We start from the raw sequence: 23,213 nt of genomic DNA on the forward strand, positions 1-23,213 counted from the left end.
TTTTTCATCTAATTTTTCATCATTTGTTGCATCCAATTTAAAATCATTTTAACACCATTTCTTGCATCCAATTTTGCATCCCTTTGAGTGTCCAAATTTTCATCTAAATTTGCATCCTAAATTGAACCATCTGATGCATCCACCTTTGTATTCCATTTTGTGTCTAATGTTACGTTCAATTTTGAGCAATTTTTTTGTCTACTTTTGTACTTATTTTTTCACCAAGTTTTGCATCCAATGTTGCATCCAAATTTGAGCCATTTTTATGCCCATTTTTGCACCATTTTTCTACTTTTATGTCCAATTTTGCACCATTTTTTATGTCCAATTTTGGACCATTGTTTATGTCCAATTTTGCATCCTTTTTTCTGCCACATTTTGTGTCCACATTTGCATCTCATTTTACACCTAGATTTGAGTTTGAATTTGCATCTACTTATGCATCCTTTTTGTCATCCAATATGGCATCCTTGGTTTCACCCATTTTTAGTCCCATTTTTCATCTTGTTTTGGGTCTTTTCTTACATCTCTTTTTGCGCCCAATTTTGCATCCTCATTTTTGTAACCATTTTTTCGTCCTTGTTTGCACCCAATTTGGTATGCTTATGTATGCCCTATTTTGTTCCCTTCTTTGTGTCTAGTGTTTCACCTTTTTTTAATTCTACTTTAAAACCCTTTTTATGTCATTGTTTGCATCTTGTTTTGATGGCTAGTTTAACATCTAACTCTACTCCCAATTTTGCATCCATGGTTACATCCACTTTTGGCTTCTTGTTTAGAGTTTTAATTTTATTTCCATTTATAAACCCCTTTATGGGTTCATTTTACTAATTTCAATTACATAGTGAAATATATTACAATTTCTAAATATCATTTAAGAAGATATCACAATTCAAATTGATAACTTAATGTTTGTAAATAAATTTAAGGGTAATTGACAACATTCATAAAAAAATAGTAGTGTCATCATATATAACTATTCTCCATCAAAAAAACGTTGAAAAGTTTCAATATACATATATCACTACTAAATCAGCATATATTGTCGATATCATTATTCCAAGGTAAATTCACAACTTTACATCTAAAAATAGTAATATCATCATACATAATGATTCTCCATAAAAAAACATTGACAATTTTCAACACATATATAAAGTAACAAGATAATACTAATAATATCCTCGTCATATTTAATAAAATCAACCAAGATTCAAATGTGTGATTATCATATCAAACACTCTCATAAATATCATTATTCCAAGGTAAAGTCACAAGATCCATCCAAAGATAGTAATATCATCATACACAATAATTCTCCATCAAAATAATGTTGATAATTTTCAATATATACATAAAATAACAAGATAATAATAATAATATCATCATCATATTTAATCAAATCAACCAAAAGTCAATGTACGATTACCAAATCAAAATTTTTCATAGATATCATTATTCTAATGTAAATTCATAACATCCATAAAAAAATAGGAATAACATCATACACAATAATTCTTCATAAAAAATGTAAACAATTTCCAACATATTCATACGGTAACAAGATAGTACTAATAATATCATCATCATTATTTTTATCAACTAAAATTCAAATGTATGATTACCATATTAATACATCCCAACTAAATATAAAAAATAACGCATGGCTAGCTAGCACCACGAAAATCATAGTCAACATCATCCTCATGATCATTTCCATGATCATCATCCTGACCATCGTGGTAATATCATCCACATCATCATCACCAACAACATTTACATCCTCATCATCATTGTCTCTAGTATCTGATGTAAGCTCAACATAGTCTATATCATCATCTTCATGGTCATTACCTGTAGCGTTATGGAAAAGAATCAATATTACATGTTAGTACTAATTCTATAGCACAATGCATATTTTTGTTATAATGCTAACCATAAAATGAGGTAGGACATAATAACATTTAATAGTACTAAAAAATAAAATTAAAATATGGTTTAAGATATATTGGAGATCCAACTAAGATTACACTTGTAATTCACATTAAGTAGCAGAAACATTTTTTAATGCATAGGAAGTAGGTACCCATTTGTTCTTCATGTTTTATTGTGAATGTTTATTATGATGTCCATGCATGATTGGTAAATTAAGAGTTACTGGAAGCTTTATTTCAAATTACAATTGTAATTCGCATACAATATGAGTGCCACATGAAATATTGAGTTGTTTTCAATTCATGTACTTTTCTCTATAATATAATGGATCCTAATGTGCGTTCAAGAACAAATGCTCACAAACAATTACTTCATTTTATCCATTATCACACTAAATCCATTATACCTAGTGATGGCAATGATTTCATTCAAATTGTTATGAACTCCCTAAATTATAATGTAAAAGAGAAATAAAATCTTGATCTCAATTTAGCTCTAAACCGAATTGATTTTGAACTTCCTATACCATAAAGTTTCAAAAATAGTTTGATATTATTATGAGTTTACTACTAAATACAACGTATGTAGTGATGTAAGCAGGGGGGCTTTCAACCAGACTAGGTTTAGGTGGAGAGAAAGGTAAGATAAGGTGGACATTTTACAAAATGTTATTTGGAAGGAAAAATATCGCTTGTCTACATTTTACAAAACTTTCTTTGGAAGGAAAAATATTCCTTCTCTGCTAGTGGTGGTTAGGATTTAAAAACATGGAATCAAAGTTTGAAAGGTGCCAACAAGAATAAAAAATGTCAAGTTCATTACCTCTAGAGAGTGGGTTCATATCATATCTTAGATTATTGTGGTCTAGCTGAAAATTGGGTAAGATGGAAATTTTAAAATTGTAATATGTACAAGAATGTAAAAAAAACGATTTCTAGAGCTATTGGGTTTGTTAGCTTTGCCAAAAGAGTGTGAAATAACACTTAGCTTTGTTTTATGAAACAGCTCGAGTCAGTGGAATGAATGTTGGGAAACACTTATTAGGGAAAGGAAGATTTTTGGTCAATCCTTATTTCTATTATTATTTTTTCTTTTTAGAATGGAGGGAAGTGATTAAAAAATTTCTTAAAAATTATTTTTAATTAAAAAAATAATTATTTGCTTATGTTTTAGTTTTTTTCTTTAATATATATTTAGTTTATTTATTTTTTTATTTTCTAAAAAAATATATTTAATTTTGGTAATTTTTATAAATAAAAAAAATTATATTTTGTTTTTATAAAAATGGATTTTAAACATTCCATTCATGCTAGTTTGTGATTTTATGATAAAAGTTTAAATTATATATAAACAAGTGTAATATGCAGCATTGTTGCTTAGTACCTACCTCTTATGCAAAAAGTAATTAATAATTTTAAATATAAATGTTTAATTAAACATCCACAATGTATACAAATTGAAAAATAATAAATTTGTTGCAATCCCTATAACATAATAGTAAATAAAAAGTATAGTTTAATATATTCAAAATTGATTGACTAGATCAATATATATATATATATATATATATATATATATATATATATATATATATATATATATATATATATATATATATATATATATATATAATGATAATGAGATACATTATAAAGATGTGCAAAACATACTTTTACAAATCTAATTGTTTCAACAATGCAAACATAAATAACAGAAATTATCAAGTTGTGCAAAAGATTAATTTTAAAGTTTTAACCACACAACTTTTTGCTTTGTACTATGGGAGAAAACATAAAAGTTGTTTGCAGCCATTTTATAAAATGTATGAGAAACTAATATTTATATCACAAATATAACAAGTCCAAATAAAAAAATAATTTGTAGAGTACACAATTTGTAGGTTTTCCTCAATCTTGAACTGCATTTAGCGTGGTTCAATTGAATTGAATTTAAAATTGCATTCAGAGTACCCACTTTTGAACATCATGGTTGAAGCTTTAGTGTGGTTCAAATTTTTGGAACTCTCGAATAGAACCTACAGGTTACTCTGAGTGCATGGAGATTCCACATATGATACTTACATTTAGTCGAGTAGTATTCAAGTAATATTGACATTAGACATATGTACCGTATCCTTGTTTCTTTCTTGGTCTTCCCATCAATTTGTCATATTGGCTCTATCCTAAGATAAATTAATTGCAACCAACATTTTTCAAATAGTTGAATCAATGGTCTATCTATATGTTACTAATCTTGTTAGCCATCTCATCAATATAATAAATCCATGTCAAAATACGGGACACAAAGACATGATTTATTTTCTCTATAAAACATGTTATAAAAACTCACAAAAATAGATAAAATCCACCATGGAGTCACTAACGAAGAGTATTTATGCATTTTCTTTTAATGGCTAAACTGAATTTGAATCAGTCATGGTCATGGTAAATTGCATATTGAACACCAGTAGTTTGACCAAATGCCTAAAAGGAATGTCATCTCATGGAGTGCAATGATTGTTGGATATGGAATGCATGGAAACAGGCCAATGAAACTAGCAATAATGGAATCCAAATAATTCCATTAATGCGTCAGGAATGGGAAAACCATAATGAAAAGCAACAATAGTCACTCAAAATTCCAATAAACCACCTTAAGAAAAAACCAAAAGCTTACCTTTGGAATCGGGAAATGGAATTTCATGTAAGCAAGAAAGATGAAGGTTTTTATGCCCACATAGCAAATAAGAACAAGGAAATTATTGTTACTACCCATTGGCAAGTACATCAAAGCTTGTAATTAACAATTTGATAACTGCATCACCAGTTTATGTGACGTAAAGGCGACGAAGCTGCAAATGATTTCTATGAAATCTAAACCAGGTGAAGCTGCAAATGCTTGCTGTGAAATCCAAACCAAAATGAGAAAATGGAAATTTTGCATAGATTTTAAGTCCTAAGAAATTGTATAATTTGGAAACATAGGAGCTCATTGGTAGCAAAGGAAATGTTGTTGATTTTTATGTTTTTGCAAAAGGCCCAAAGATAATGGAAACTTGTGCTAGTGTCATTATAAAATGTAGATTTTATAATAATTATATTTAGAGATAATTATTTATTAAAAATCTACATATTTATATTTACACATAAAATTACTGAATGCTTAAACAAATTTATAAATATAATAATAATAAAACCAAATCCAATCAATAATAAAAATCACTAAGGGAAAAATTAGTGTAATATGGAGAGTTGATGCTTTTTTTAAAATGGGTCAGTTTCCATGGTTAGTAATAGCATAATAAGTAATGTCAACTCTTCTTTTTTAGAAAAGAAAATATTTATTATGGAAAAATCCGTAAATAAGGAAAAGAAAAAATTGATAACTAATTTATGTTGGTGATTAAAGGTTCTTTTTTTCTTTTTAATTTTTAAATAAGTTTTAATTCTGAAAAATTGATTTTAAACCACATAAAATTAGTCATCCACCAATCAAAAAATAGAAATTCAAATTTTAGAAATTTTAAAAGTAATTTCCAATTTCTAAAAAATGAGTTTAATATTTAATTTTTCCAGAACTTTAATAAACTTTAGAAATAGTTTCTAAAAATCTACAAATTAATTAAAAGTCAAAGCATTTTGACTCAAATTAATTACAATATAATCTGTTTTTGGCAGGTATAAAAATAACTTAATGTAATGTGTTGTGTCGCTGAGATGAGTATTATACATCTCATCCTTGCTAAGTTATAGAATGTGCTTGGGTTTTCTTAATACAATAAAATTCATTCTGCTTTTCATTATATCTTGAGATGTTCAGCTTTCACCTAATAAAACAATAATGTTAAAAATAGGTTTTCCTTTGTCCTTTGTAGATATTTGTCCCCATTAATCTTGGTCTTAATAGATTAATTTTCTTATGGTGGCCTTAAGTGGTCACTCCCATTAGTTGCAAGCTTTTTAGTTTCCTTTTAGTGACATTTCTTAGACCTGATAACATGTTATTTAATTTATGAAAAAATGTTAATGTACATATGATTGTTAAACATTAATATTAAATATGCCGGTTTTAAGCATGGTTTAGCAAAGAGTTCCAAAAAGGTTTATAGATTGTCTTTTATAATGTAATGATTCATTGCTTGATGAAATTGTTATGGATATTTTTTTTAGTATATTAACTTGTATGTGATAAAGTCAAAAGTCACCTCTTTTTGAGATTTTCATTGGTCAATTTCACTTAAGGTCATCAAGTTCACCATTCAGTCCTGGGTTAAGGAAATATAGGAGTCACGAAGTGGCATTGTCCAAGCACTTAAATATTGAAACATGTTTTTCTTTTTTTTCACGTTATACTTCCTTTGTGTGTAAATTCTCCATGAAAATAGTCTCATCTAACATGAGGGGCCTCAATAGTAAAAGGAAAAAAAGAATCCTAAAAGAAAAATGGTACACAAAGCACCCATCAATAATGTCGATATAAGAAACAAAAATATTAAGTGAGGTTGTACCTCATATAATTAGCAAATGGGTGAGGAATTTCCAAGTAGTAGTGATTGATGCTTAGAGATACTTGGGTGGAATGACTATTATTTGGAATGATTAGGACAACAAGGTTACCAATACGTTTACCTCTTTTCAGATTATGACAATACGATTTTAGTTAATTGACATTGAGGACTACTACCATGTATCTGATCTCTATGACTCCAATATCAGAAATGGAAAACCTTTATTTCTCAATTCTATTGCCTGCACAAGTAATTTATACTCCCCATATCCATGGATTATTGGGACTGACTTCAATATTATCAAGTCCCTTGAGGAAAAGAAAGGATGATCACAATGTTTACCAAGATATTTTGTAAGCTATACCATCAAATCCCTAAAGTAGTATGCATTAAAGTGCTAAAGCAATGAGTCTTTAACCCACACATGTGTATCAATGAGATGCAATACATATGTGTCTGGTGACTAACTTAATACACTATTCTAATAACTCCACAAACTTAAGTATTTCACTCCATCACATAAATTAATTGTAGGGTGACATGAGTAAACTAAGAGTAGACATGAAACCCTTAGGAAAAAATCATTACCTAGATCCTCAATTAGGTGCTTAAATGATGAAGTGAAAATGCAAGGGGAAAAGAGGACTTCATGATTTAACCATCACAAACATGTGATCAAGTGTGACTAGGAGTGTATATATTCATATTTTTTCCCAAGGAGGGAGTGAATACATGAGTTACCATTTGGTGGGCCTTATTTGTCTTTATTTTTCTTTTTCTTATATATAGGAATTAGGGAATGACGTTTTCATAAGTTTGGCACAACTCATAGATATAACCTTTACATGAATTTTCACTTCAACTTTAGAGTTTAGAATTAGATACGTTATTCTATTGTATCTTTAATGATTTTAGCTTTCACTTTTTTATTTTCTTTCATCACAAATGACAAAAGGGGAAATATTTTTCCACAAATCTATGAATTCTTAATCAAAAAGGTGTCATGTGATGAAAATGAATTAACAATGTTATTCTCTATGAAAAGTATGGGTATTATTGAGAAAATATTATGCTTGTGGATGTCTCCTCCTTAGTTGAGAGGGAGTGAAGGTGGACACCATAAACTCCATGCAGTGTCATGTACTATGGCTAGGACTAACAATTGTAATCCTAGTAAAGACACCAGTAGGGAGAATGGTGGATTGGATAAACATCTAGGGCTGATATTCTTTAAGAATGTTTACTTTGACTAGCACTAACCACCATAAGTCAAGTGCATTAATCCGAGATAATAATAGTCATGAGGATCGACATTTCCTGGTGTCAAGTATTATGACAGTGGATTAAGAAATGGTCATGTGAGGACATACCTAGTGAACATCCTAGTGGGGTAAGTGCCTAGAGAGGCAGTGGTATCCAAATTTATTCCTCCCAACATTGTGCTCTGATCTAATGGAGAGATAGAACTTGTTATTCAAGGCCTTGCTATTTTGACAATGTTGGCTATGATGATGTAGATCATCGTTGATTCTTATCAATCAAGATCCTTTCTTATATGAATATTTCAACTTGAGAGTACTTTGTTGTGTCATTATGAATACCTCCCTAGTTTAGAGGGAGTGTTGAAAAATGTAACTAGTGTCGGTCTTCATAATGCAATAAAATGTAATTTTTATCATTGATATTTATTATTATATTCATTATTTTATTTCAATTTGGTCAAAGCGTGTTCTTCATTCTTATAGAGTAAAAAAGAAATTATTTTGAGTTAAGAGAAATGTATTTGAGTCAAGTCCCATTTGGACTTTTGAAAGAAAAAGAAAAGGAATTTTTATTTTGAGTCAAATAATCAACACAAGACCAAGTCAGCCTGAGAGGAAATTATTCAACCCTCTTGGATAGGTATATATATCATTCAACTCGATCACTTTGAAGAACAATCACTTATCATCACAAAACATAGTTTCTTGTGCCAAACAAGAATAAAATACAACCAAAATTAAATGAGATAAACTATGATTTTTGTCAACCTATTTTTGTGCACACGTGCGAAGGTTTTGTGGCTTCTCTACAAAAATTACAGGTTTGAACTTCATCCTTCATTGCAGGTCCAAAATTTTGTGATTTGACCATATTTTAGAGTGTTTGATCAATGTTGACTTCTGTTGACTTTGACTTGGTTGAAGGAGACTTGGAGGATGGTTGAATTGGATATTTGTGGCAATCTTGGTCTTGATCTTGGGTCTTGTATATCTCATTTTGATCTAATTTTATAAGAGAATAAATTTTGGGTTTTCCCCCTTATGTGGTTTTTCCCTAGATTGGAGCCTAATTCTTGATTTTCTTTGTTTCCTTTTGATATTTATGTTTTTCATTTTTTGTAGTTACTTGATGAAGAACCCAATCTAAGTAATAAGAAGCCAAAAATCATTCACAAGTAATTATCACGTTAAGATAAATCAATAATTTTGTTTTAATACTTGGTTTCTCAACATGAAGTAGGGTTATAGGTCTTATGACATACAACCTGTGACCTATGATGGGAAATCCTCAATAGTCTCTTTGAATAAAGATGTCCCATTGATGGGGTCAAGAAGAGGTATGAGGCATCACCAATTTTATAGTTGAAGAATTTTGAATCTTGGTTTGTCAATTTTGGCCCTATGTAGGAAATAAAACATGGAAGGAGGTGATCTCCTTGGAAGAGTTCAAAAGCGGAAGGCTGCATAAGTCCTTATATAAATATCTAAATCCAAGGACCTACCTCATAAATAGAGTTAGTCATGTATTGAAAGAGAGTAAAAAATTGTTCATCCAAATATTGATAAAGACAATAAAACATCACTTGAATCCCATAATAAATGGGGCATCTACATATGAGGTGACTTATAACTCTATCTCATGTATATGGAAAAACTAATAGATATTATTGAGAAGAGGAAAATACCCCAAGAGAGACAGAAAATGTAAAAATTCTTATAGTAATATGTATGCAGAAGATGATCTTGAAACTAGTAAGTTCATGAATCCATGACTGTAAGGTCATTGACATCATCATAATCATTATCATCGTCTTCATTATCATCTTCATCATAATCACCACCATGATCATCATCATTATTGTCATAATTTCATTATCATCATAATCACAATTCATGTCATCATCATCATTATGGACATTGGCATCAACTGTTCATAATTATAGGTGTCATAAAAAATATCATCAACCCAAAAAATGTTGTGAGTGCTAGAAAAGGGTTGTTAGGACACATGATATATGCAAGAGAAATTACAACTCTGTTTTTTATAGATGATCGATGATAATCATCATCACTACCATTATTATCATCATTATCATTTTCATCATCCCCATCATCATCATTAATGTAATTCCTATAATCATTGTTGTCATCGTTGTATGGACATCATGATCATTGGAATCATCATGATGATCATCATCTATGCCATTATTATGGTCGATGATGACCTAGATGACAATAATGATAATGATGATCATATTATTATGACGGGGAAGATGATGCCAAAGATAATGATTATGATTATGACCATGAAAACATTTAAAAATTGGGAAGATTGGCCAAGGTCATTAGCATCATCATCATCACAATTCATCATCATCATCATTTTCATTGTAGCCACGTCGTCTTTATCATCATTTCCATTATAATCATAATCACAATTCATGTCATCGTCATCATCTTCATTATCATCATCATCATAATTATTGACATTGTAATCAATTGTTCATAATTTTCAATGTCATAAGAAATATCATCAATGCAGAAAATATGATGAGTGTTGGAAAAGGGATGAAAAAGTGAACCAAAAAAATTGGGGCAACAATAGACGTAAAATTGGATGAAAATTAGATGCAATATTTGATGCAAACTTAGACACAAAATAGGATGAAAATGCGGATGCAAAAGTGGAAGCAAACATGGGTGCAATAGTAGGCATAAAAATTAGCATGAATTGTGGAGAAACAAATGTGGATGCAAGAACAGACGCAAAAAATGACACAAACTTGGATGAAAAAAATGAGGCAAACGTGGATGAAAAGAGGATGTAAACATGGACCAAACATGGCTGCAATAGTGGACACAAAATTAGATGAAAAAGTGGACGCATCAGAAGTGGATGTAAATGTAGATGCAAAAAACATAAACAATATACGATGGAAACTTGGACACAAAAGAGAATGCAAATGTGGAAAAAAAAGTGGAAGAAAATGTGGGTTGCAATGTTAGGCACAAGATATGACACAAATTTTGGTGCAGCAAAAGTGGATGTAACAACAGACACAAAAAAAGATGCAAACTTAGATGCAAGATAAGATGCAATAAGGGATGTAAAAGTGATGCAAACATGAGTGCAACATGATAAACAAAATTGGATGAAAAATATCGATGTAATGGAAGTAGATGAAAAAAAAGGATACAAAATGAGATGCAAAACCCAACACATAAACCCAACATAAAAGTGGATGCAAAAAGAGATGCAATATTTGATGCAAATATTGGATGCAAAAGAGGATGCAAATTTGGAAGAAAACATGGGTACAACAGTAAGAGAAAAACATGAAACAAATTGTGGCACAACAAAAGTGGATGCAATGTTAGATCCAAAAAAATAAGAAAATGAAGATGCAAATGAAGCTGCAAAAAGGGTGAAAAAGTGGATGTAAACATGGGTTCAACAATGGATGAAAAATAGGATGAAAAAGTTGATGCAACAAAATTCGATGCAAAAGTAGATGCAAATTGACGCACAAAACCTGATGCAAATCCTAACACAAAATTGGATATGAAAAGGGATGCAAAAATAGACGCAAAATTCGATGAAAGCCTAGATGTCTATGAGGATGCAATCATGGATGCAAAATTAGAAGAAAAAATGGGGGCAAAGGGATGTGCCAAACTAGGTGCAAATTATGGCACAAGAAAATTGGATGCAATAGTGGACACAATAATAGATGTAAAATAGGATGTAAATATGGATGCAAAAGTGGATGCAACAAAAGTAGATGCAAAAGTAGATGTGAAACTAGACACAAACCTTGATGCAAAACTTCACGCAAAGGGGATGCAAAAAGTGATGCAAATAATGATTTAAAAAGGATGCAAACGTTGAAGTAAGTGTAGGGACAAAAAATGGATGTAATAGAGGATGTAAAACTAGGTGAAACAAAATTAGGTACCAAACTATGCAAAACATGGTGCAAAGGATGGCACAAAACTTGGCATAAAACTTGGCGTAAAACCTAGTGTAAAACCTGGTGCAAAACCTATTACAATACTTGGTTCTAAACTTGGTGTAAGACTTGGTGCAAAACTCAATGAAAATTTTGCATCAATTTTTGCACCATATTTGATAAATGGGAACAAATAGCACCAAAAATGGGATCTACGCACAAAAAAGGAAGCAAAAAGATACGTTAATTACAGAGTTTTTTTGTAGTGATCATGTCCTATTATCTCAGTTCTTGTATGTTATCTATCACCATCCCCATATATCCCTCAATATTCTCTATCCCTATTCACCTTATCTAAGGATGATTCTCATGGGTCTTTTAAGGGTCATAGGTATAATCATCAGCCTATAGAAAAATTATATATGGAGCCTGGTGGGGGTTTGGGTTAGTTATCGCGTTCCAAATATCATAATATCCCTAGGGGCCATTAATCACACATATCTAAAGATATTCATATGGCCATTGTAGATCTTTCTAAGGGTAGACAATTATCTTTGGAAGGTATTTTTAGAGCAATAAATTCTCCTATCAATGTTCCACGATAAACTACATGTCCTTTAATTGTCACAAGTTAGATAGCCCTACTAAGAAGCTAGCTCTCAAATGTCTTTTTGAATCAAATAAGTTGGACGTTGTATTTATCCAAGAAACGTTGGGTCTTAGTAGCGAGTTGGTTGCATCACTAGAGGTCATGCTCAAGGACTGGTCTTTTTATGCCTTAGACGTGAAAGGTAGATCAGGGGGATTAGAATTAGGCATTAATCGTAGAATGAAAAATCCCCTGAATGTTTGGGGAAGAGAAGAAATAATTGTTGATTATATATTTTCCAAAGAGATTGGTTTGGAATTTAGGGTGGCCATCATATATGGTCCATGTCATAATCATGTAGCCTTTTGGGATGAAATCATGTCACTCTCATTCCTAAAGGTGAAAAATATAATCATGGGGTTGATTTAAATTTTTCCATGGGTATATCTGAGATATGGGGTGAACATGCACATGTGGATTTGCTTTCAGATTATTTTTCTCATTTTCTAGAGTCAAATAGGCTCATTGATGTAGAATTTTCACATTAAAAACCAACCTGGAGGAATCAAAGGGTGGGAAAAGTTATGGTAGTTAGGAGGATGGATAGATTTTTGGACCATGAACTTATGACGGATAATATATTCTCTATCAGATAGTGGATGGGTGTTGGTGGATCATCTGATCATTTCCCAATTTTCCTAGAGTTATCTAGTATCTTCCCTAAGCCTCGTGCTCCTTTTAAATTTAATGCTACTTAGCTAAACAATGTGTAATATAAAGCAATTGTTAAGGAAGTTTGGAAGCCTTGCTCTCTGAATGGGGACCAGTTCATTGTAGATATATTTGTTGATAATCATAAAAATCTAAAGAAAATGACTATGGAATGGATTAAAAATAAAATAATAAGAGATGAGGAGTCACTCAAAAGGATTGAGGAGGAATTGGAAATGTTAGAAGAACATGTCAGAGGTGGATATGACTCCTTACAATCAAAACTTCATATTATCTAGCTGGAGCTATCTAAGCATGGACTGATGGAAGAAAAGGAGGAAACATGGTGATTAATGATTTGAGCCATATGGTTACACGCTGGGGATGAAATCTCAAAAAAAATCAGCAATTTTCCAAGGGTCGGAGAGCAATTAATACTATATGGTTCCTAGAAAATGAGTCTAGAGAGAAAGCTACAAATTTCAGATAATTGGCCAAATGGGCGCTCAACATTTTTGGTCTTTGTTTTAGGCTACCAAGGAAGCATCATTAGCTGAGATAATTAGGGTCACTCAACTCTTTCCTCATTGTTTGGATGAATATATAAACAATGATTTGATTAAGTTGGTCACTAGAGGTGTTACAGATCCATTTGGGCACATCACTCCTAGCATTTAGATTAGTATTATTAGGGCTCATCAAACCCTAATTCAATTGCTACATTCTCTGGACAAGTCATCACTTTGAATGCCTCCTTCCTTGAGAGTTTCGTGGCCTGAAGCCCTCCTGCGCTAAGTGCACTTTAGCGCAGGTAGGCCCATGCCAGGGTGCTATTCAAAGCACTTAGGCCCACTTTGACCTGCGTAGGGCAAGATTGAGTGAAATACTCATAGGGTTCTAGGAATATTCTTATATTCTGGAGCCTTCTAGAATATTCCCACACTTATCATCTCCTATGAGCTCGAAATTGGATAGGGAATGAGTTAAGTAACCTCCTATTGTCTCATCCCTTCCCCCATGGAAGCTAACTCTAAGTTTGGACGGCCATTCAATACCCTCATTTATGACCAAACCTCCTCCATTTTCTTATAAATTGAGAACTCATCTAAGTGATTAGGGGTTGGACTTTGAGAATTTGTAAGGAGATACTATTGGTGTGAGGTTTGAGATTGTAAGCAAGTATTATTATGCTTTCGGAGTGTTGTGCTTTTGATGTGATGTTGGTTGGAACCCAAGCTAGATGAGTGACATTGGATCAGACTTCATGGTTGTAACTCTTCCTTCTACTTAATAAAGTTGTTTACACCTTTTCCCATATTTTTGTCTTTATGTATGATGATTATATGTGTAAATGATTTTGATTCCATTTGCTTATAGTAGATAGATCTCTTGCTTTGATTGGTTTTTGTCCTCTGTTTATGATTGCAGGTACTTGTCGAGCGAATTAAGTTTGAGAAGGAGCAATAGGAACCATACAAAGGAGACAAAGGGAAAGCGAAATATAACAAGTAGGTCCCTTGTCTTATTTATCTTCTATAGAAAAAGGTTAAGCGCTTTAATTTTGTTGTTCTAGGTGTAGCTACCCACCTAGGGAAATTGTGTTTATTCGTAGATGCAAAATTCCACATAACAAATTGGCGACTCTGTTGGGGAAGGATCATCATTTCGAGTAGTTTACGTTCATCCTAGTACACCCTAGTAGACTTTACTTTCTTCCACTGATCTTGTTTCAGCCTTTTTGAAGTGTTTTTTGGTAAAAAGTGTTCTTGAAATCCCCTAGGATGGCCTCTCTGGCATCAACATAGGTTTGGTCAAGACACAGAGCACTACAGAGCAACCTTAGCTTGAAAAAAATGCTCTGAAGAGCATTGTATCCCATTCAAGGCTGCATTGATCCTCCTTAGGTCAAAAAATCCTCCTTTGACTTGATTTTTCCCAAATTTCCTTCTGTTTCTACTTGCTGAAAGATCAATGATGCTTTTGTCTCTGAAATCAATTTGTGTTTCCTTTGCTAGCCCTACTTTGGCCTTGATTGTTTAATGTTTCTTAAATTATTTCTTTATCACTATCAGTTCATTGTCAAAGTTAATTTATAGTCAATTAATCTTTGTTCAAAAGAAAGTTTCGTAAAATTCTTCATTTCTTTCGAAAAGGAACTATTGTGAAGTCTTCATTCTTGCAAAAATATTGATTGATTATATGTGCATTAGTTTCCTTTTGTTCATTTTAACATTAAGGGAATTGAAAAGAAAAACTTGCATTGTGCATTGAAAAAGTTTGAGTGTGCTCATAGGAATAGTTTAGGGAAATTGCATTAGATGTGTTCTTTGTTATTTGATTAAAAGAATCTGATTGCTCTATCCCTACTAGCTAAGGTTTTCATTGTTAAAATTGAATGAAAAGGATTCTTATCATATTAGTTTCATTCTAGGAATTTCAAAGGCATCACGTGGTGAACCTTGAAAGGAAAATTCTTAATCAAGATCAACTTAAAATTAATCTCAATTAACCTAATGGAGCATTGCCACCTAACACAAAACATTTAGAGATTCTAAGCTAGAGATGTTTTCCGTCGTCGTAAAACATAGCATTTGTTGCTAACTTGTCTGCGATATATTCTGAGTGCGATACCTCATTCCACATACATGAGTATATCGTAGCTTGTCCACATACCTTCAGGTATATAGGGCGGTGTTATAGTACGTAAAGTATAAAGGAATTCTCTCACTGTGCGATTTCGCATTAGACAACGCTAATACGGATTAGGCCTCCACATACTTTAGGGTATATATGGGAGGACAACACTAGGTTGTTATCCATCCTTAGGTAACTGAGTCGGCCACCTTGTACACTGTGATACACCGAACACAACATTCAGGGAGATTGCCTGCCTGTACTTCACAGTTCACCGGGAGGTATTCTGCAGTTCACAGTTGCTTGGTAAACCTTTTTGCCTAGCTTACTCCTTTTTATTTATTTCTTTTTTGTAATAAAATCAATCAGAAATCATGGAGGAGCATCAACCCTTACCCCATCGTTCACGGAGGATAGCGATTAAACCACCTTTACCGCCCAAAGCTACACCTATCTGGTCAAAGCAGTCTCATTTGATTGAATCCAGTACTTCACAAAATTTTGGTTCTTCATCTGAATTACCAGAAACACCTATACTAGTAAGTATTGTGACCCCAGTTAATCCTACAGTTACTGGTATATTTGTTACTGAACTGGAATCTCCACAATTACTTGAGGAAACTAGAATTGAATCTAGTGAAACAATAACCCAAGTTGTTCAGCAACAAGTTGATTCTCATCCTAAAGTTGTTAAACAAGAAATCACTTCTAAACCTAAATCTTTTCAACCAGAAGTTGATCCTGAACCTATCACTATTCCATCAGAAGTTACTTCTAAATCGGAAGTTGTTCAAGAAGGCCAACCTAAACCTATTCTTTTACCAGAGCATTTGGGTCTTGAGGTTGAATAATCAGAAGTTGTTACCATACCAGAAGAAGATCAACCAGTACATCCTCAAACATCTGTAACTATCGAGACTCCCTCTTTACCTCAAGAACAAATATCGGAAATCTATTACAGACTTGACAGTGAAATCCTTCCACCTAGTTTGATTTCAATAGAAGAGGAACCTGAGGTAGAAACACCCAGAAATCCATTCCATTTTGGAACTGGACTATATCTATATCCTCATACTCCTCATTTTACTACTCATTTTGATCTTGATTACTTTTAAACACCCATTGATTCGTTAGGAAATTTATTTGGAATTTTACTATGGTAGAGTCAACATCTCAGACTATACCATTTGTTACAACTACGACATAATCCTTTGTCACAAACTCTTTGATGTTTACTACGACACCTGAGTCACACTTGTATGGTGTTTCGTCTGTCCCATCGGGTTACCAATCTTTATCTAGAACCCACTCAGGTTTTGCTTCTAGCCCTTAGTCTTCACCAATGTCCTCTACAGGAATTTTATTTGGTTCCTCATTAACGGATACCAAACAGCTAGAGCCATCAAGTCAATATCAAGTTGGTTCATTTGGTTACCGTCCTATGTATCCACTCTAGATTGGACTATCCCCATACGGAGAAAAATATACACAATCTCCTTATCCTCCATTTTATGGGGGGAAACCATATGTTGGTATGTCATCATCTTTAGGTCAACCTAGAATGACAGTCCGCCAGTGGCAGCCAACAATGCCCGTTCAACCTAGGCTTGTGTATCCATCACAACCTATGCAATTTGTCTCATCCATACCTACAATGCTTGTTGTTACAACTTTACCATAGTCTCAAGCTCATATTGTTGTATCTCAACCTGTGCAAGCTGGTCCTTCAAACTCAAACCCCCAAGTTTTAGGTGTAAAGCTTTAGCCTTCTCAGGAAGTTTTACAAGAACCACTTGTGCCTAGAGTCCAACAACCTCGGGCTAGTTTACCTTTTACTGGAATGATTCAAACTTACACTAGTTTAGTGTATTCACAACCTGGTCAAGCTTACATTAGTGGGAAACAAATGTTAAATAAAAAACCATTGTATCACCAACAACAACAGTTGCTTCAATAGCCTTAGCAGACCCAATATCAACAACAGTAATTCCAGCAATACCAACCTCATCCTGCACTTGGTCAACAAGCCTATGCTGGGTTTGGTCAATGACAAGTTTACCTAAGTCCTAATCAACAAGCCTATGTTGGGTTTGGAAAATATAAAATGTATCCTGGTGCTCAACAACAACCTTACACCGGATTTTCTCAACACACTTACCCTTATCAAGGTTACCAGAAGCAGATGCCTTATGCTGGTATGCAAAGGCCTATTGCCCAGGAAATCCCATCTTACCCTAGATATGCTCAACCTGACCTTAATAGACAATTGCCTTTCATTGCAACACTTGAGTTACCAGATCTAAATTGGCTCACCAATGACCCAATTATTTATGCACCTTGGTGGCTAGTGATTCCTCATAAATTACCTTCTGATATTCTAAAATTCAATGGAAACCCTGGAGAAGACCCGTCCAACCATGTCATGAATTTTTAGTTATGGTGTTCATCAAACTCCTTGAATGATGATTTTGTTAAACTACATCATTTCCAGAGAATGCTTACTGGTCCGACTGTGAAGTGGTACATTGAATTACCATGAGCTTCTTTTGATAACTTTACAACCTTAGCTACCACATTTTTAACCCACTTCCAGTTACCCATACAATATGAAACTGGAATGGAACTATTCACCAACTTTAAACAGACTACTGCTATTCATATCTCCGATCATATTCATGAGTGGCAGCGTCGTCATCGAATGGTTAAAAATTATGTTCCTGGTCATCTTTTGGCTGAGTGGTTTATAAAATCCTTGTTGACATCTATCACCAAGGATGTGGCGAAAGGTTGAGTTGTTACTAAAGAGAAAGTAATTTCTCGTGCCCAATATTTGGACTTGATTTATACACAGTCTGGCACGCTCTATGACAAGATTCTGAATGCACCCCGACTAGATTTCATTGTTCCTCCACCCCCATTGAGTAAGGACTCTCATGCCAGTGACAATGTGATTGGTTCTTCAAGCACACAAACAGAAGATAAACCATCTGGTCAAACACTTTCCATTTCCAATCAAACTTCAAATGCATCTAACAACACTCTTGCTTCTGAAATCAATCTTGTGTCATCTAACAAAGGCAAGAACGAAAAGAAACCAGGAAGCAAGAAGATGAGGAAAAATAAGAAGAAACAAACTAATCCCCCTCAAGAGAAATCATATGATTCCTCTCCTTTGGCTAGGAAACCTCATTACCCATGTTTAATTTGTAATGATGAGAATTTTGCGCAAGATTGTCCTCACCACTCCGAAGTCTCAAAGCTTCTGAAGACTTCTAATACATCTGCAGTGTTGATTGATCCTTTTCTGAACCTAGAGACACATCCCAAGTTCTTATGTGTTCCACCTCTAAGCCTAAAATTGATATTTTGGTGTTAACACGAAGTAAAGATTATGGAAATCATCTGTCGTTGTCAAATAACTAGGCTGAGCAACCTAATCCTTCAAATTCAACTTCCTCTTATCCTATTCCACCACCTATTGCACTAGAGATAACAATAAAACCACCTAAGGGAGTTATACATAAATCAACATTTAATCCTCGAGCTCAAGCTACATAGAATTATAACCTAGTAGAAGATTTGGCTCAATCGCCTTCTACTATGTCACCGCTTGAGGTGCTTCAAAATTGCCCCTCCCAAAAGCAGGCTTTGTTGTCAGCAATTGGTGGAATTGATCCAACTGATTCCAATCTTGTGGTTTTCAACCATGCAGGTTATACGCCATAGTTACCAGCACAATTATCATTCCTGATTCAAGTAAATGCCTTGAATAAACTTATTCACCAAACCATTATTGACCAGGGGGAATCTACTTGTATTATGTCTATGAATTGCTGGAAAACACTTGGCTCACCACCTTTTTCATGTTCACCAACAATGTTAAAAGCTTTTGATGGTTGCACATATACGCCTTGTGGACTTTCGAGTAATCTGCAAATCAAACTAGGGGGCAAAACTGTAACTGTTGAATTTGAGGTTGTTGACGAACCCCTTGACTACAACATTTTTCTAGGAAGACCGTGGGTTTATGTTATGGTTGTTGTGGTTTCAACATTCTTTTGTACAATTACATTCCCTCATAAGGGCAAAATCATAGTTATTGAACAACTCGCCTTCTTCGCCTCTAGTTCACATACTACTGGAAGCATTCCGTTAGTTCACGGACCCCCGCTATCTCTTCAAAACATTGGTGTAGGTCTCTTCAAGGATTCTTCCCTAATGGGTACTTTTTCACTACCACCATCATCAAACATGGCAGAAGTGGAAAAAGTTGAGACCTACAACATGATATCTTCCACCTCATCTGATTTAAGGGAGATTACCAGTATTTCTAAAGTTGATATATCTTCCACCTCATTTGATTTAAGGGAGATTACCAATATTTCTAAAGTTGATAGTAGTAATGAAATCATGCGCTAAGCCATATTGAGCTTGCATAGCAATCAATTTTTCTAGCTTGTGAGGAAAACCCAAATCCATCTTCATCAACTATATGGGTAGATCGTTCATTAGAATATGGTACTTCCTTTGATCCTTTTTCACATATATTCTCTACTGATGAAGGAATCATCCAATCAATGATGACGGAAGGAGAACCATGGGAAGATTATCATCATCGTTCCCAACTTCTAGATCACATAGATGATTTTTCAAATGAACTTAATCACCCTTCAGTTGTTGATTTCCTTTCTAATTATATTTTCATAGATATAGTAGATTATGACCAAAACTTGTCAAATATTGAAGAAACTATTTCTATCAATATTTCAACCAAACCTAATGTTGTAGAAAACATTCATGTTGGAAAATCTTATTCTCCATCAGAACTTGATATTTACCATGCTCCCTTTCATGAATTCTGAGATATATTTGCGTGGTCATATGAGGAGATGTCAGGTATTGACTCTAGTATAGTTGGACATGAAATAAAAATGTACCCTGATGTCAAACCAATGCGACAGTGCCTCCGCCCTATTCATCCAAAGAAGGTTGATGCTATTAAAACAGAAGTTGAAAAACTTTTGCGTATTGGTGTTATATACCCTGTTCCTCTTACTGATTGGGTTTCCAATATTGTTCCTGTCATGAAGAAACAAGGGATAATATGATTGTGTGTCAATTATAGGGATGTTAATCAGGCCTGTCCAAAAGAAAATTATCCTACTCCCTTTATCGAATAGATTGTTGATGAATGTGCTAAATGTGAAATATTTTCATTTATGGATGGCTTTTCCGGCTATAATCAGATCAATATCCGCTCATAGGACCAATCTAAAAATGCTTTTATTTGTCCATGGGGCACATTTGCTTATAGGAAACTCCCTTTTGGTTTCAAGAAAGCAAGGGAAACTTTTCAAAGGGTAATGAATTATGCCATCCATGACATCAAACATATTTTTCAACCATACCTTAATGATTTACCTTCTCATTCACAAAAGCGGCCTGATCACCCACGGCATTTGAAAGCTATATTTTTACAGTGCCGACACTACAAAATATGACTCAATCCACACAAATGTGTGTTTTGTATTGTTTCTTGTCGTTTTCTTGGATTCGTAGTATCTAAGGAAGGAATTCGACTCGATCCACTTGCCTCCACCTTCAAATCTACTACAATTACAGAGACTCCAAGGGAAGGCTAACTTTCTGAGGAGGTTCATTCCCAATTATGCTCAAATGGCTAAAGGATTTACTCGCCTTTTGAAAAATGGGATACCCTTCCATTGGGATCAAGTTGCACAAGCTTCCTTTGATGCTCTTAAAGATACCTTGATTAGAGCCTCATTAATGTATTCCCCGAATTATCAAAACGACTACTTCCTGTATCTCATCACTGCATATACAACCATTGGAATGGTTTTAGTCCAAGAAGAAGATGGGATTGAAAATCTGACATATTATTTGAGTCGTAATCTCAATGATGCAGAAGTTAAGTACTCTTACATCGAAAAGTTAGATTTGGTTTTGTTCAAACTGTACAGAGATTTCGCCACTATATCATGCTCCGAAAGGCCACTGTTATTTCGTATTGCAACCCTATGACATATATTTTGTCACGTCAATTACTTGGGGGAAAATACTCAAAATGGATCATCATTTTGCAGGAATTTGATTTGGAATTCATCAAATCCAAATCAAGGTAATCTCTAGTTTTTGTTGAGATTCTTTGCAACCTTCCCTTGAATACCATTGATTCAACATCAGAACCATCAATTCTAGATGAGTCTCTATTCCTGATTTCATCATCTGACCTGTGGTATGGAGATATACTAATTTATCTCCAGACCCAAACTTTCTGGCCTGATACCTCTTGCTTGCAACAACAACATATCTGATTCCAAGCCAAAGATTATTTGGTCATTGGTGACACTCTTTACCGTTGTGGTATCGATATGATTTTACAAAGGTGCCTCACTTGTGAGGAAGCTAAGAAAGTTTTGAATGATTTCCATTCAGGTGCTTGTGGTGGACACTTATCTGGGTATGTTACCACATAGAGAATTCTCTGTGTTGGTTGCTTCTGGCCTACCATATTCAAAGATTGCATTATTGACATCAGAAGTTGTCATGCATGCCAGATCTATGACCGTAAAGCTAGATTACCACCTGCACCATTGCATCTTGTCGTCAATGTTGGACCATTCACCAAATGGGGCATTGACTTCATGACATGTAACCCCACCTCGGTCGGGGGGCATGGGTACATTATAGTCGTCGTTGACTGTTTCACAAAATGGGCCAAGGTGATGCCTACATTAAACAACAATGGCGAGGCAGCTGCACTTTTCTTTTTCAACCACATGGTTGCTCAGTTTGGTGTACCACAAGCTATAGTTACAGATCATGGGTCGCATTTTTGCAATCACATTATGACTAAGTTAACTGTCAAGTTAGGACTTGCACATGATAGTTCTACTCCTTATTATCCACAAATTAATGGAAAAGTTCATGCCATCAACAAAGTCCTAAAGAGAATGCTTCAAAGAATGATAGGGGTTCATAAACGAAACTAGCATTTAATTATGTACTCTGCTTTGTGGGCATATCGAACCTCAGTGAGGAATGAAACTAGATACACAACCTTTCAATTGGTGTATGCTATGGAGGCAATCTTGCCGCTACAATGTGAAATTTCATCTCTTAACTCATAATTGACCTATTACCCGACACTTCTAATGAAGAAGTGAATTTCTTAGAACTCATCCATCTGGATGAAACTCATCGTGAAGCCGCATTAGCTAACGAAGCACATAAGAAATGAATCAAGGCACAATACGACAGAAATTTCAAGCCTCGCATTTTCTCAGAAGGAGACCTGGCCTTTCTTTATGATCAGGAAGTTGATAAACTAGGAGTAGGAAAATTTGAACCACTATGTATTGTCAAGTGTGTTTTGGCAAAAGGTGCCTACGAGTTGGTGGATTATGATGGAATTCCATTGTCACAGCCCCAAAATGAGCTGTATCTCAAATGTTACTATGCTTAATTAAGTGTAGTAAAAATCACTATATATATGCTTTAATTGCATGTGTGTGTGTTAGTGTGTCTTTTAGAAGTTTTTATGTGGTTAAGTAATCCACTTTTCATTTGTTGCAAATGTCAGAATCTTTGGAACCATTTGTTGG

Source organism: Pinus tabuliformis, chromosome X (genome assembly GCF_031772625.1).
Source record: "Pinus tabuliformis cultivar Carrire ecotype Pingquan chromosome X, CPIR1, whole genome shotgun sequence".
NCBI lineage: Eukaryota > Viridiplantae > Streptophyta > Pinopsida > Pinales > Pinaceae > Pinus > Pinus tabuliformis.